Raw genomic sequence first — 17290 nt, 5'->3', positions numbered from 1 at the left:
GTACACGGACGTAGGTTGTAACCCAGAGGTGCTATACAAAGGTAGTTTTTTTTTTTTTTTAAATATATTTTATTGATTTTTTACAGAGAGGAAGGGAGAGAGATAGAGAGCTAGAAACATCGATGAGAGAGAAACATCAATCAGCTGCCTCCTGCACACCCCCTACTGGGGATGTGCCCGCAACCCAGGTACATGCCCTTGACCGGAATCGAACCTGGGACCTTTCAGTCCGCAGGCCGACGCTCTATCCACTGAGCCAAACCGGTTTCGGCTACAAAGGTAGTTTTAATAGAACAAGCAGCCCTCGGATTCCACTCATTTTAATTTTGTACTCACTGAACTTACAACTTCTCCTTAGTCCACCTGTCTTATATTCAGGCTCTCATTTATCATTTGGGCTACTGCAGTCTGACGTCCTCTACTGCATTCATGGCAGAGTCTTGGAAGTATTGCTCTCATTGTTGGCCAGTGGTACTTATATAGGGTGTCCTAAAATTCACACAAGATTTGCAATTCAATTCAGTTGCAAATCTTGCATGAATTTTGGGACACCCTATATGACAATTTGAATATTTTTCTCTTTCTTAAAATATAAGAATTATTGACCAGCCAGTGTTGCTCAGTGTGGTTGAGTGTCAACCTATGAATCAGGAGGTCATGGTTCCATTCCCTGGCAGGGCACATGCCCAGGTTGCAAGCTTGATCCCCAGTAGGGGGCATGTAGGAGGCAGCCAGTCAATGAGTCTCTCTCATCATTAATGTTTTTCTCTCTCCCTCTCCCTCTCTAAAATCAATGAAAACATATATAAAAAATAATTACTTTTTAAGAAAGGGTAAGATATTTTTAGAATTGGATTTTAGAGACAGAGAGAGAAGGGGGTGAGAAAGGGAGGGAGGGCGGGAGAGAGAAACTTCAATTTATTGTTCCTTTTATTTATGCATTCATTGGTTGATTCTTATATGTGCCCTGACTGACCAGGCATCAAACCTGCAACCTTGGCATATTGGGACGACTCTCTAACCAGCTGAGCTATCAGGCCAGGACCAAGAATTTATTTGAAGTGGAAAAATGAAGCTGCTGGTGCTAGTGATTAGAAGCTTGACTCTCATGAATGTGATTTCGTTAAAACAAAATGAGAGCCTCAGGGGCACTAAGAGCAGTGAACCTTTAGCCTCATCTGGACTCTTAAGTCACATGCCAGGTGGCATACTCAGTTGTGAAGAAAAGAAAAAAAAGGAAGTCTCTACAAATGCTGGAAATACTGTTTGATACTGTGATTAAAATGTGTGATGTCGCCGAAACCGGTTTGGCTCAGTGGATAGAGCGTCGGCCTGCGGACTGAAAGGTCCCAGGTTCGATTCCGGTCAAGGGCATGTACCTGGGTTGCGGGCACATCCCCCAGTAGGGGGTGTGCAGGAGGCAGCTGATCGATGTTTCTCTCTCATCGATGTTTCTAGCTCTCTATCTCTCTCCCTTCCTCTCTGTAAAAAATCAATAAAATATATTTAAAAAAAAAAAAAAAAAAAAAAAAAAAAAAAAAAAAAAAAAAAAAAAAAAAAAAAAAAAAAATGTGTGATGTCATTAGGGATTTTATAGTATTTTTAGCTTCCTGGGAATGAACTGTCTTTAAAACATTTAAGCCCATTGTTTGACCATACATTTAAATTTTTAATGTTTCATAAACACAAAACAGCCCATAGTTGAGTAAAGCTTTCTCTTCCACAGTTACCCACAGAGCTAGAGCTCTAGAGGTAGAGTGAAGAAATCAGCCTAGGCCTGCCACAGGGCCATAGTCTTCAGCCAGCCTGGAGTAGAAGGCTGCAAGAGAAAGGGGGTGATTGGCTCTGCCCGGAAGAACAAGCCAGTCCTGTTTTTGGCAGCCCAGAGCAATTATTTCATTAGGAACTGTCTTGATGACATGTACCCAGTTCACACGGTCAAAATATGCTGTCCAGTTGCATTGTTTCTTGGTGTAGGTGTTGTAGTTTTTATCTTCAGGTATTTGGGTGAGGCAGCTTCCTGAGCAGTCTCACTTGAAGTCTTGTTGACCCTGACAACCTGGCACTGACTTATAGTTTCATTTAGTACAATAAAGATGTAGGACTTCAGTAGTCAGGACTGCCAGCTTTCTGAAGCTGAAAACCAGTGGTAGTCACTGACCTCATGGTTTCTTGACTATCCGTAGGTAGAGTGAGAGGAGGCAGCATGGAATGCAGCCTTCACCCTCCGGTCTGCCCTTGAATTATACATACATCAAGAATGCACATCACAACGGCATCATCAGGAAAAGGAGACTAGAAGTGCTTTAGCCTTGTGCCATATTTTAGGTCCAACACTGTGTATTTATTTTGGCAAAAGCTTTGAGAATAGGGGAAGTCATAGTTTGATCGTATCACTTGAATCTGACAACATCACTGATATTGCCTTTCTCTTGAGTCCCCTAAACTCAGCTGGGTTCAATTGTATTTCACTGTATTTGCTCTCAGGAGGAAATTTCTGTTTAGTAGTAGGGGAAATAGTCCCTGGGCTAAAATCTAGCCCAGAGTTGGAGATTCTTCTATAAAAGAAACCCTCAGGGAAACAATATCATAATAATGATAATGATCCACAGCCTTATTCAACAAACATCACTGAATTATTTTTGAGTTGTTAATGTTTGTTTCTGTTTGCTAACTAGAGTGTGAGCATTTGTATGGCAAAGAACCAAGTTTCCTTCATATTTCATTCCCCATGGCATTTAGTACATGGCAGGGATTTAGTAAAGTGGAACAGAGATGCATATCTAAATAATAATAGTAATACAAGACAGAAAGTGATTAGTGCTGAGAAAGAGGTATGAACAATCTGTGGGGTCCTAGAGGAAGGAAATAAGACTTTCAGCTGGGGGAACTAAAAAGGCTTCAAGGGGGTAGTGTCTCTTGATAGATAGAAGGATCTTAATACATTGAAATAAGAGCTATCATATACTGGATGTTTATTATGTGCCAGGCACTGTGCTAAGCATTTGACATGCTTAATACAACCAAATCTTCAAACTCCCGGCTCAGGCAGATTAAGTGATTTTTATCAAAGTCACCCAGCTAGTAGTTGACAGAGCCAGGATTCGATCCAGTCTGACATGAAGGGTATGCTATACTTTTATTCTAGGAAGTGAAGACAGTGGTTCAGTGTTTGGAAAAACGTGGGTCATGTTTTGGCTCAGTAGAGAGTGTCGGCCTGAGGACTGAAGGTTCCCAGGTTCGATTTCAGTCAAGGACATGTATTTCGGTTGCAGGTTCAATCCCTGGCCCCAGTCTAGGCGGGTGTGAGAGACAACCAATCGATGTGTCACTCTCATCTTTGATGTTTCTTATCTCTCCCTCTCCTGTCCTCTCTGAAATCAATTAAAAAAATATTTAAAAAATAAAAAGTAAAATAAAAAACATTTACTAGTTGATGGCTGGAGAATGTGGAGAGTGGAGAGCAGGGGGAAATAAGGTGGTTCCTGTAAGACAGGGCAGATCTCAGAGAACCTGGGATGCTATACTAAGGAATGGGGGGGGAGGGAGGGGGATGGAGTTTGGAAGGTGATGGAAGCATTAAATGCCTATTAGTGGAGTGGCAGGACTAAACATATGCTTTAGGAAGACAACTCAGTAGGAAGGGGCAAGAGAAGAGGCATAAAAACCATAGATGGCTATTGCAGTAGTGGGGGACAGGAGTGAAAAGGCATGCACAGACCAAAGAACATGTGATTTCCTCCTGCCTAGTTGGGATTGTTTAATTTTAAGAAAGAAAGGAAAAAACACCATGCTCAAAAATTGAGACACAAAGCACATAAATTAGCTTTACAAAACGTGCTCTGTTTGAAAGCTTTAAAAATAGGATTAGGTTTAGAGAATTGTTTGCAAATAAGTCTTTGGGAAATACATAAACCAACCTATGTTTGTGTAATATTCTTAGAGGAATACTTGTCAATCCATTACAAAGGAATACAGAGAATATATATATATAGTATAATTTGTATTATACTATATATATACATATACATATACATATACATATACATATATATATATACATATATATATATATATATATATATATATATATATATATATATATATATAATACTGCTTATATTATATTATACTAGAGGCCCAGCACCGGCCACAGTGTTGTGGCCGCTGGGGTGGGGGCAGGTGCTCCTGTGCGTTGTGTCTCTGCTCTGACCTGCCCCCAGCCCCAGCCTCTCTGTGTGTTGTGTCTCCACTCTGGCCCGCCCCCAGCCTCAGCCTCCCCATGGCCACTGGGGTGGGGGCAGCACGCAGTCCCCTCCCGCCCATCTGCTGCGCAGCTCCTCCTGAGCGGTTGTGACGCTCAGCTAATTAGCATATACCCTGTTTATATATGTAGATTATATTATAGTGTATTATAGTATATTAATTATGACATATGGTGTTATGTTATATATTGTATATTATGTATATTATATATATTATATATGTATATTTCTTAGAACTAAAACCCTTTTTACATGTCTTCTAACCCTTATGAATGCCACTAAATGTTATTACATGTCCAATAAATTCCTAAAATATTTCCAAAGGAACAGAAACCAGGAGAATTAGGCACTGGAAAACTTTCATACACTGTTGCTTCTGCACATGGCTCTGGGTCTACACGTAATTCCCTTGCCCACGCTGCTCACTCACATTCCTGAGCTATGTGTGTAGATCTGAGGTAACATGTGAGATGACATCATGACATTGGCTAATTACATGGTCTCCACTGTCCAAAGGGAATCACTCATAAGGAGGCAGGCTCTCTACTTTTTTTAATGGGGATTTCATCTCATAATTTCTCATCCTGAAGTGCAGAATAAATAAATAATAAAAATTAGGTTGGCCTGACCAGTGTGATTCAGTGGTTGAGCATCGACCCATGAACCAGGAGGTCATGGTTTGATTCTCTGTCAGGGCTCATGTGCAGGAGGCAGCCAATCCATGATTCTCTCTCATCATTGATGTTTCTATCTCTCTCCCTCTCCTTTCCTCTCTCTGAAAAAAAAACCAAAACTCTAAAATAATTAGATTGACTATGAAATCTCATCACCCACTTTCTGAGGTTTTATCTGCAAAGCTAGAGACATGCCATATTCAATTACAGTGCCTCTGGGAATGGCAGTATTTCACATCTCCCCACTGGTTAACATTTTTTATTTGCTTCCTAAAACATGATCACCTGGATATTATGAAATGATTAACTTCAAGTATGGGAGTGATTATGTTAAAAAAGACTTTTATCTTTTAGAGATACATATTGAATATCTATAGATGAAATTATATGATGCCTACTATTTGCTTTGATATAGCACAGAATGGGGGAAGTCATTGGGAGTGCAGATAAAATAAGGGCCAAGAGTTGATGATTGTTGAAGCTGGATAATGTGTGCATGGGTGATCATTATACTCTTCACTATATAAATTAGTAAATAATTATTAGCTTTTACAGAAGGCCTACTTTTATATATGTTTGAAATTATACATTTTTATTTTTAATATTTTAATATTTATTGATTTCAGAGAGGAAGGGAGAGGGAGAGAGAAGAGAAACATCAGTGATGAGAGAGAATCATTGATCAGCTTCCTTCTGCATGCCCCACACTGGAGATCAAGCCTGCAAGCTGGGCATGTGAATCAAACCGTGACCTCCTGGTTCATAGGTCAATGCTCAACCACTGAGCCACACCAGCTGGGCAAAATTATACATCTTTTTTTTTAAATAAATCTTTATTGTTCAGATTATTACCGTTGTTCCTCTTTTTTTCCCCCATAGCTCCCCTCCACCCAGTTCCCACCCCACCCTCTGCCCTTACCATGCCCCTGCCCCCGTCCTCATCCATAGGTGTACAATTTTTGTCCAGTCTCTTTCCACATCCCTTTCCCCCCCGAGAATTGTCAGTCCACTCCCTTTCTATGCCCCTGATTCTATTATATTCATCAGTTTACTCTGATCATCAGATTTTTTATTCACTTGATTTTTAGATTCACTTGTTGATAGATGTGTATTTGTTGTTCATAATTGGTATCTTTACCTTTTTCTTCTTCCTCTTCTTAAAGAATACCTTTCAGCATTTCATATAATACTGGTTTGGTGGTGATGAACTCCTTTAGCTTTTTCTTATCAGTGAAGCTCTTTATCTGACCTTCAATTCTGAATGATAGCTTTGCGGGATAAAATAATCTTGGTTGTAGGTTCTTAGTATTCATCACTTTGAATATTTCTTGCCACTCCCTTCTGGCCTGCATAGTTTCTGTTGAGAAATCAGCTGACAATCATATGGGTACTCCCTAGTAGGTAACTGACTTTTTTTCTCTTGCTGCTTTTAAGATTTTCTCTGTCTTTTGCCCTTGGCATTTTAATTATGATATGTCTTGGTGTGGTCCTCTTTGGATTCCTTTTGTTTGGGGTTCTCTGCACTTCCTGAACTTGTAAGTCTATTTCTTTCACCAGGTAGGGGAAGTTTTCTGTCATTATTTCTTCAAATAGGTTTTCAATATTTTGCTCTCCCTCTTCTTCTGGCACCCCTATAATTCGGATGTTGGGATGCTTGAAGTTACCCCAGAGGCTCCTTACACTATCTTGATATTTTTGGATTCTTTTTTCTTTTTGCTTTTCCTGTTGGGTGTTTTTTACTTCTTCGTATTTCAAATCTTTGACTTGATTCTTGGGACCCTCTTGTCTGCTGTTGGATCTCTGTATATTATTCTTTACTTCAGTCAGTGTATGCTTAATTTCTAGTTGGTCTTTTTTCATATCCTCGAGGGTCTCACTAAATTTATTGGCGGTTTCTAGAAAATTCTTGAAAAACCTTATAACCGTGGTTTTGAACTCTATATCCAGTAGTTTGCTTTCCTCTATTTCTGTCATTTGTGATCTGTTTCTTTGTCTCCGCATTTTTTATGCTTCCCTGTGTTGATAGAGTGGCTTTCTGTGCTAGGTGTCCTATAGAGCCCAGTGGCTCAGCCTCCCCAATTACCTGGGGTGGATACTCTTGGTGCACCCCTTTGTGGGCTGTGTGCACAGTCTTGTTGTAGTTAAGCCTTGATTGTTGTAGGTATCACTGGGAGGAATTGATCTCCAGGCCAATTGGCTGTGAGAATCAGCTGTGTCTGCAGTGGGAGAACTTCTGTGCTGGAGACACCCTTCTGGGGCAAGACTTGCTTCAGTGGGGCTTTGGTGCTCACTGAGTCTGCCCCCTGAGTGTGTCCCTTATGGATCTGAGGAGTTGTAATCTGGATGGTCCTACTTTGACCACTGAGTACACTGGCTCTTGGATCTCTAAGGAGGTGCTAATTTAGCCTCTGCCTGAGGCTACCCAGCAGGAGCTATGGAGAGATCTACAGATTCCTCTTCTTTGGGTTTTGGAGGCCCAGCTGTGAAGCAATGCAAGCTGCTGTGGGGCCTTGGGCCTTCTTTTGGATGTTCTGGGTCTTTCTGACCCAGCTGCAGTTTGTTAGATAATTTTAGATCTCAAAGGGCCAGCCCATTCATATGCAAAAGCCTCTGCTGGCAGGTAAGGTGGGGTGGGGTCTCAGGGAATCAACAGGGTGGAGCAAACAGCTATGGCTGATCCTCAGTCCTGCCCTAAGAGGCCCTGCGTCTCAGTGTCCTGGTAATCGCTGCAAACACCTCTGAGAGAAAGCTGCCCTCAAGTTCTGCCCGATGCCAGACAGTCCAGTTTCTCCCCGTATGTGTCTGGGTCCCCAGAGACTTGCCCGGAACTGGAGTCAGGACCGTCAGGAGCTTGTGCCTCCCTCCTGATTGCAAAAGACACCAGTCTCCTCTGTTGCCAGCCCCTTTCCTCGCCCACTCGAGCCTCCGTACCTCTGCACTTTACTTCTGCACCTCCTCTGAGTCTCAGTGTGCTTTTCTCTTTCCTTCTAGTTGTAGAATTTCCACTCAGCCAGCCTTCCTATGGTTCTGGATAATGTCTGTTTTGTCTTTTAGTTGTATTTTTGAAGTGGTTGTGTGAGGCAGCAATTTCAGGTGTTTGCCTATGCCGCCATCTTGGTTTCCCCGGGCATTCTGTGGTTTTTAAAAACAAAAATTTCCAAGTTTTTTGGAGAACAGGCCACTAGGATCAATGAGAACAGAAGCACAGTGCTGGTAGTGGTAACACTGACCCTTTTTTAAAAATACGTTTTTATTGATTTCATCAAGGAGGGAAGAGAGAGAGAGAGAGAGAGAGAAACATTAATGATGAAAGAGGAAAATTATACATCTTTTAAAAAATAATCACTCTAGGGAGAACCAAGATGGCGGCGATATAGGCAGACGTGTCCCAGGTCGTGTCCCGGAGCAAATGGAAGCTGAAGCTAGTAGCACTCACACCGAATTGGCGAAATTGCTCAGCTGGTGAGAGGGTTTGCAGCCGGGAAGAGCAGAACTCCCCTGGAAAGGTAAAAAAAAACCAGGGATTTGGGCAGGAAAGTTTGCCTGACCTCTGAGCCCAGAGAGTCGGAGGGAGACCGCGTGGCAGACAGCCGCGTCCTTTGGGACAGGCACAGCCCCTGACGGGGGAAAGGAGAACTGCGGGATTCCTGGCGCCGCCAGGGAAATTGAGAGCTGGGTTCTGTGATCACGGAGGACTGAGCCTAAAGGGGGCAGCCTGAAGAGCTGACCTGACCATGCAGTCCCGGTAAGAGAAGAAGCTTACAGAAACCAAGCCGTCCCCGTTTCCGCGGCCGGCATTTGTTTGTTTGTTTACACTGAATCCTGTTCATGGGACATTTCGGATACAGACACTCAACTGTGCTGAAGAGAGGGAGAGTGTGCTGAGGAGTGGAATCTGGGGAGAGACTGGGGAAAGAGGGGGAGCCGGGAGAGGTGGTAGTGAATTGAGTGCTGAGACACCCCTGAGGCCAGGACTGGGGCAGCCACCCGCTCCTGAGAGTGAGTCTCCTCCGCCCAGCCCCCAGGCAAGGAGCACAGCCACACCCAGATTCCACCCTGTACGAGATCAAGGATTAAGATAACCTGATCAGTCCCTGGGAGTTAACAGGGTCTGGCCTATAGGGGGATTTTCAATCCCAGCAACAACATAGCGCCGGTAACTAACTACTACGCAGTCAGCTCTGGGCAGTGAACTTCCACCCGACAGAGAGGACCTATAGCCTCAGAGGCCAACCCCAGAACACTGCCACCCAGAGGCTGACCCACAAACTGACTCTTTGCTAAACACAAAATAAGGCAGTCTGGGAAATAAATGCGGCATGCTTTAAAATAAGGACTGTGGTTTACAACACAGAGGAACAGTATATCGCAGGGAATCTCAACACTCTCCTGAATACCTGGAAGGTCTAAGGCGAGCCACACTGAAGAATAGAAGAAACGAAGGACATTCACTACTGCAATTTTTTTTTCTTTTTTCACTTTTTAACTAAGAAACCAATTTTTTTTTATTTTTTTTTCTGTTCTTTTTTTTTTTCTTCTTTTTCCATCACCTGATTTTACCCTTTTAATTACTACCTTCTTATTTTTAACCAGTATTATTACTGCTACCATTTTACCATTTTTTAAAGTGCCATTTTATTTTTTCTTTATTTTATTTTGGGATTAGTGTTCACCATTCTATTTTCATCGTTATATTATTGGTTGTTTCTAGTTTGCATTCATATCCAGGGAGCTGTTGCTGGAATTTGTTGGGATTAATGGCTGTTCTATAGGAGTATTCTCCTCATATAAAAAGTCTCTTCCCCTCTTCCACTTCATTCTCTCTTTTCGCTCTTTTTTTTTCTTTTCTTTTCTCGCTTTTATTTTCCCCCTTCCTTTTTCCCAATTTCATTTTTGCACTCCCTTTTTTTGGTCCCTACTTTTCTTTTCCTTTCTCTCTTTTATCTTTTTCTCTTCCGTCTTCCTTATCCCCTAATTCTCTTAATTCAGGTGGTCACCTTTACTTGGGGTTATTAATATCGTAAATATATTTGTGTATAGTGCCTGGTACGTGGTGCCTTGTTGTGTTGTATTTTGTGCCTTTAAATCAACGCAGCAGATCCAAGCAACAGCAACCTCCTGAGCACCACATCCTCTGCTGAGGAACAGCAGCTGTACGTGAAACCTCGCCCCACCAGCCAGAAGAGCCACCACAGCTGTGAACAGCACCCACCAGAGGAGCTGCTGACAACTGAAGAGCAGCTGCTACCACAACCGCCCGAAGAGCAACCACAGACCAAGGAGTCACTGCCACCAAGGGAGCAACCACTGAACAACTCAACGTCTAGATATGTCATTGAGATCAAACATGGGTAGACAAAGAAACCCCCAAAGGAAAGAGAAGGAGGACTCTCCAGAAAAGCAGCTAAGTAATACAGAGGCATGCAACATGACAGATAAAGAATTCAGAATAAGGATCCTAGAGTGCATAAACCGGATGGAGGAAAAAATCGACAACCTCTTCAAGAAGCAAGAAGAAACAGATGAAAAAATCGATAACATATGGAAGAAGCTAGAAGAAACAGATGAAAAAATCGATAACATATGGAAGAAGCTAGAAGAAACAGATGAAAAAATCAACAACCTAAGTAAGACCCAAGAGGAAATGAAGAGTGATATAGCTGCAATGAAAAACTCCATTGAAAGTATCAACAGTAGACTAGGAGAAGCAGAGGACCGAATAAGTGAATTAGAAGACAAGGAAGCAAAACACACCCAAAATGTACTGCAATTGGAGAAAAAAATTAAAAGACAGGAGGAGAGCCTAAGGGAGCTTTGGGACAACATGAAACGAAACAACATACGAATAATAGGAGTACCAGAACAACAGAAGGATGAACAAGGATTAGAAAACCTACTCGAAGAAATAATATCAGAAAACTTTCCTGAGGTGGGGAAGAAAAAAGTCACACAAGCCCAGAGAGTCCCAAACAAGGTGAACCCGAAAAGACCCACACCAAGACACATCATAATCACCATGGCAAATGTTCAGGACAAAGAGAGAATCTTACAGGCTGCAAGAGAGAGACGGAAAGTTACATACAAGGGATCTCCCATTAGATTGTCAAATGACTTCTCAACAGAAACACATCAGGCAAGAAAAGAATGGACTGAAATTTACAAAGTGATGCAAAGCAAAGGACTGAATCCAAGAATACTCTATCCAGCAAGGCTATCATTCAAACTTGAAGGGGAAATAAGAAGCTTCACAGACAAAAAAAGGCTAAGGGAGTTTGTCACCACCAAGCCAGCATTGCAAGGAATGCTAAAGGGACTGATATAAAAATAAGAAATAAAAAGTTCAGAAAGAAAACAGCCACACAAAAAAAGAAATGGCTACAAACAAGTACCTTTCAATAATAACTTTAAACGTAAACGGACTAAATGCTCCAACCAAAAGACATCGAGTGGCTGAATGGATAAAAAAACATGACCCATACATCTGCTGTCTACAAGAAACCCACCTCATTAGAAGGGACTCACACAGACTGAAAGTGAAAGGATGGAAAAATATCTTTCAGGCAAATGGAAAGGAAAAGAAAGCTGGGGTAGCAATACTTATATCGGACAAAATAGACCTCAAAGTGAAGGCCTTAACAAGAGATAAGGAAGGCCACTTCATAATACTAAAGGGATCAATACAACAAGAAGATATAACCCTGGTAAACATATATGCACCCAATGTAGGAGCACCCAAATTCATAAAAAAACTCCTGGAAAATATCAAAGGAGAGATCGACAACAATACAATCATAGTAGGGGACTTTAATACACCATTGACAGCACTGGATAAGTCCTATAGACAAACAACCAGCAAAGATATAGCAATCCTAAATGATTCACTAGATCAGATGGACTTAATAGACATCTTCAGAACACTTCACCCCAAAGCCAGAGAATATACGTTCTTTTCAGGTGCTCATGGGACATATTCAAAAATAGACCACATACTGGGTCACAAGCAAAGTATCCCCAAATTCAAGAAGATTGAAATCATAAAAAGCGTCTTCGCAGACCACGATGGCATAATATTAGAAATAAACTACAATAAAAACAACCCAAAATACTCAAACACCTGGAAGCTGAATAGCATGCTATTAAATATTGATTGGGTTACCAATGAGATCAAAGAAGAAATTAAAAACATCCTGGAAACTAATGACAATGAAAACACAACAATCCAAAACCTATGGGACACATTGAAAGCAGTCCTGAGAGGGAAGTTTATAGCTCTACAGGCCTATCTCAAAAAACAAGAAAAAATGGTAGTAAATCATCTAACTCTACAACTCAAAGAATTAGAAAGAGAGCAACAAGAAAACCCCAGAGTGAGCAGAAGGAAGGAGATAATAAAGATTAGAGCAGAAATAAATGACATAGAGACCAAAAAACAATACAGAAAATCAATGAAACCAAGAGCTGGTTCTTTGAAAGGATAAACAAGATTGATAAACCTCTAGCCAGACTCACCAAGAAGCAGAGAGAGAGGACCCAAATAAATAAAATCAGAAACGATAGAGGCGAAATAACAACAGACCCCACAGAAATACAAATGATTGTTAAAAAATACTATGGACAGCTTTACTCCAACAAACTAGACAACCTGGAGGAAATGGACAAATTCCTAGAAAAATACAACATTCCAAAACTCAATCAGGAAGAATCTAAAAATCTCAACAGGCCAATAACTATGGAAGAAATTGAAGCAGTCATCAAAAAGCTTCCATCAAACAAAAGCCCAGGACCAGATGGCTTCACAGGGGAGTTTTACCAAACATTCAAGGAAGAACTAAAACCTATCCTCCTCAGACTACTACAAAAAATTCAAGAGGAAGGAACACTTCCAAGCTCATTCTATGAAGCCAGCATCACCCTAATACCAAAACCAGGTAAAGACAACACAATGAAAGAGAATTACAGGCCAATATCCCTCATGAACATAGATGCCAAAATCCTCAACAAAATCTTAGCAAATCGGATCCAGCAGTACATCAGAAAGATCATACGCCATGACCAAGTAGGATTTATCCCAGGGATGCAAGGATGGTACAATATCCGCAAATCAATAAACGTGATACATCACATAAACAAATTGAAAGAAAAAAACCACATGGTCATATCAATTGATGCAGAAAAAGCATTTGACAAAATTCAACACCCATTTTTGATAAAAACTCTCAGCAAGGTGGGAGTAGAAGGATCATACCTCAACATAATAAAAGCCATATATGACAGGCCCACAGCCAACATCATACTCAATGGACAAAAACTAACACCATTTCCCCTAAGAACAGGAACAAGACAGGGATGCCCCCTCTCACCACTCCTGTTCAACATAGTACTGGAAGTGTTAGCCATTGCAATTAGGCAAGAAGAAGAAATAAAAGGCATCCAAATTGGAAAAGAGGAAGTAAAACTGTCCTTATTTGCAGACGACATGATATTATACATACAAAACCCTAGAGATTCCATCAAAAAGCTACTAGACTTAATACATGAATTTGGCAATGTAGCAGGATACAAAATTAACCCCAAGAAATCTGAGGCATTTCTATATACCAATAGTGAACTTTCAGAAAGAGAGATTATAAAAACAATCCCGTTTACCATTGCACCAAAAAAATTAAGCTACCTAGGAATAAACTTAACTAAAGAGGTAAAAGACCTCTACTCAGAAAACTACAGGACGTTGAAAAAAGACATAGAGGAAGACATAAACAGATGGAAGAACATACCGTGTTCATGGATTGGTAGAATCAACATCATTAAAATGTCCATACTACCCAAAGCAATCTATAAATTCAACGCACTTCCCATTAAAATACCAACAGCATACTTCAGAGATCTAGAACGAACTTTCCAAAAATTCATCTGGAATAAAAGCAGACCCCGAATAGCTGCAGCAATCCTGAAAAAGAACAAAGTAGGTGGGATCTCAATACCAGATATCAAGTTGTATTACAAAGCCACTGTTCTCAAAACTGCCTGGTACTGGCACAAGAATAGGCATATAGATCAATGGAATAGAATAGAGAGCCCAGAAATCGGCCCGAACCAATATGCTCAATTAATATTTGACAAAGGAGGCAAGAACATACAATGGAGCCAAGATAGTCTCTTCAATAAATGGTGTTGGGAAAATTGGACAGATATATGCAAGAAAATGAAACTAGACCACCAACTTACACCATATACAAAAATAAACTCAAAATGGATAAAGGACTTAAATGTACGACAGGATACCATAAAAATTTTAGAAGAATCCAAAGGCAAGAAAATTTCAGACATATGCCGAAGCAATTTCTTCACTGATACAGCTCCTAGGGCACTTGAAACTAAAGAAAAAATGAACAAATGGGACTACATCAAAATAAAAAGCTTCTGCACAGCAAAAGAAACCATCAACAAAACAACGAGAAAACCCACTGTGTGGGAAAACATATTTGCCAATGACATATCTGATAAGGGCCTAATCTCCAAAATTTATAGGGAACTCATACAACTTAACAAAAGGAAGATAAACAATCCAATCAAAAAATGGGCAAAGGACCTAAATAGACACCTTTCAAAAGAGGACATTCAGAAAGCCAAGAGACATATGAAAACATGCTCAAAGTCACTAATCATCCGAGAGATGCAAATCAAAACAGCAATGAGGTACCATCTCACACCTGTCAGACTGGCTATCATCAACAAATCAACAAACGACAAGTGCTGGAGAGGATGTGGAGAAAAAGGAACACTTGTGCACTGCTGGTGGGAATGCAGACTGGTGCAGCCACTATGGAAGACAGTATGGAGTTTCCTCAAAAAACTGAAAATGGAACTCCCATTTGACCCTGTGATCCCACTTCTAGGAATATATCCCAAGAAACCAGAAACACCAATCAGAAAGGATATATGCACCCCTATGTTCATAGCAGCACAATTCACCATAGCTAAGATCTGGAAACAGCCTAAGTGCCCATCAGTAGATGAATGGATTAGAAAACTGTGGTACATCTACACGATGGAATACTATGCTGCTGTAAAAAGGAAGGAACTCTTACCATTTGCAACGTCATGGATGGAACTGGAGAGCATTATGCTAAGTGAAATAAGCCAGTCAATAAAGGAAAAATACCACATGATCTCACTCATTCATGGACAATAGAGACCATTATAAATTTTTGAACAATAATAGATACAGAGGCAGAGCTGCCTCAAACAGATTGTCAAACTGCAGCGGGAAGGCCGGGGAGGGTTGGGGGGCAGGAGGTAGTGGGGTAAGAGATCAACTAAAGGACTTGTATGCATGTATATAAGCATAACCAATGGACATAAGACACTGGGTGATAGGGGAGGCTAGGGGACTGTCTAGGGCGGGGGGATAAAATGGATACATATGTAATACCCTTTGTAATACTTTAAGCAATAAAAAAAAAAAGAAAAAAAAAAAAAAAAAAAAAAAAAAAATAAAAAATAAAAAATAATCACTCTAGGTAGAGGGCAGAATTAGCAGTATTTAGATTTTGAGTTGAGTATTATAGCAAAAAAGAAATACTGATGAATTATTGTTAGAAAAATATGCATACCCAGTAATTTCTATTATTTTAAATTTTTCCTTCAATTATAGTTAACATGCAATATTATATTAATTTCAGGTGTATAACATAGTGATTACACATTTATACAACTTACGAAGTGACCCCCTCAATAAATCTAGTACCTACCTGACTGTATATATAATTATTACAATATTATCAACTATACTAGAGGCCCGATGCACGAAATTCGTGCAAGAGTAGGCCTTCCTTCCCCCAGCTGCTGGCACCGGCTTCCCTCCAGCACCCAGGACCCAGGCTTCCCTTGCAGCCCCAGCTTCGCCCGGAAGGACATCCGGTCTAATTAGCATATTACCTTTTATTATTATAGATTCCCTATGCTGTACTTTACATTCCTGTGACTATTTTTATAACTGGTAATTTGTACTTCTAAATCGCTTCACCTTTGGTATTTTCTCTTCTTAATGCATAGTACACTATTCAGTCCCTCACATGTCTTCAAGCCTACACTAACTCTGTAGAGCAGTAATTCATTTGCCTGTGCCTTTTATCTGTATTCCAAGAGCTTTTTCTCCTCCAGCTTGTCTCTTCCATTAAGTTAGTAATCTCATCATGGGAGGACTTTCCATGTAACCAGCCCCTCACTCCATGGCCCAGAGTACTATGATTTCTCAGGAATGATAAAATAAAATATTAGAGGTAAGAGATCACACAGTGTAATCCAATATTTTTTAAAAGTCTTGCAAAGGGATGGTGATTATCTAAATCAGTGATGGCGAACCTTTTGAGCTCAGCGTGTCAGCATTTTGAAAAACCCTAACTTAACTCTGGTGCCGTGTCACATATAGAAATTTTTTGATATTTGCAACCATAGTAAAACAAAGATTTATATTTTTGATATTTATTTTATATATTTAAATGCCATTTAACAAAGAAAAATCAGCTAAAATAATGAGTTCGCGTGTCACCTCTGACACACGTGTCATAGGTTTGCCATCACTGATCTAAATGTTGGTTTTTGTGTCAGAAACAGCGGAGTTCAATTCAATCACCAACAGTGATTCTCTCTGAAGCTATGCGGAATGAATGCATCATACTTTTTCTTGCCGTAAAATATAAATAATCTAGTCTCAGGGTAGAGAAGAGGAAAAAAGGCAGGAAATAGGGATGAATGGCAACCATGTTCCCCAGAGACCCAGTGGTTGTTCCAAACTTCATTCCTAAGTGGTGGAGACCGTGGGCCTGACCCAGGAGGGTACGTGTCTTATTGGTGTGGCTGCAACACTGCTCTAATTCTCCTGAGCAGGTGAAATTGAGGCCAGAATCTTCTGTAACAACTGCTACCCCTTTTCCTCTTTTTGTATAGAGTTCTAGAAAATGTTATTGCTGAGAAATGTCATAGCATCATTTTAAAGGTTATCCAAAGGACCTGAATGTAGAAGGGCTCATACTGAAAGCCAGGTCTCAGCAGTGCTGGCCAACTCTCACCTCCACCCAAGTCCTATACAGATGTACCTTGGAGGTTTGTTTTGAAAAATTTCATCTGTTGCAAAATAAGTTGAGTGCCTCATTTAAGAACTATAATCTCTAGTTTGGGCTTTCAAAAGGAAGTTAAGGGCGGGTGGCTTACCTCTTAAGCAACCTGCTAAGATGACTCTATGGGGAAGTGATGACGTCGTCAGCCCTTTCTGGCCTCCATACCGAAACTGGAATGCCACTCTTGGTTAGGAAATAAAGGAGGAAGTGAAGTAGATTCATCATTGATTAA

General features: G+C 40.6%; 1 long non-coding RNA gene across 1 annotated transcript; it reads left to right on the top strand.

The window, feature by feature from the left end:
• The first annotated feature begins 1302 nt into the window (after positions 1-1302).
• Positions 1303-15450, top strand: LOC132234321 (uncharacterized). The gene is made up of 2 exons (XR_009452885.1): positions 1303-1571; positions 15390-15450. It is a non-coding gene; the product is annotated as an uncharacterized LOC132234321 (long non-coding RNA).
• The last annotated feature ends 1840 nt before the right edge of the window (positions 15451-17290 follow it).

The sequence above is a fragment of the Myotis daubentonii genome, chromosome 5 (assembly GCF_963259705.1).
Source record: "Myotis daubentonii chromosome 5, mMyoDau2.1, whole genome shotgun sequence".
NCBI lineage: Eukaryota > Metazoa > Chordata > Mammalia > Chiroptera > Vespertilionidae > Myotis > Myotis daubentonii.
This window is presented reverse-complemented; position numbering and strand designations above follow the sequence as displayed.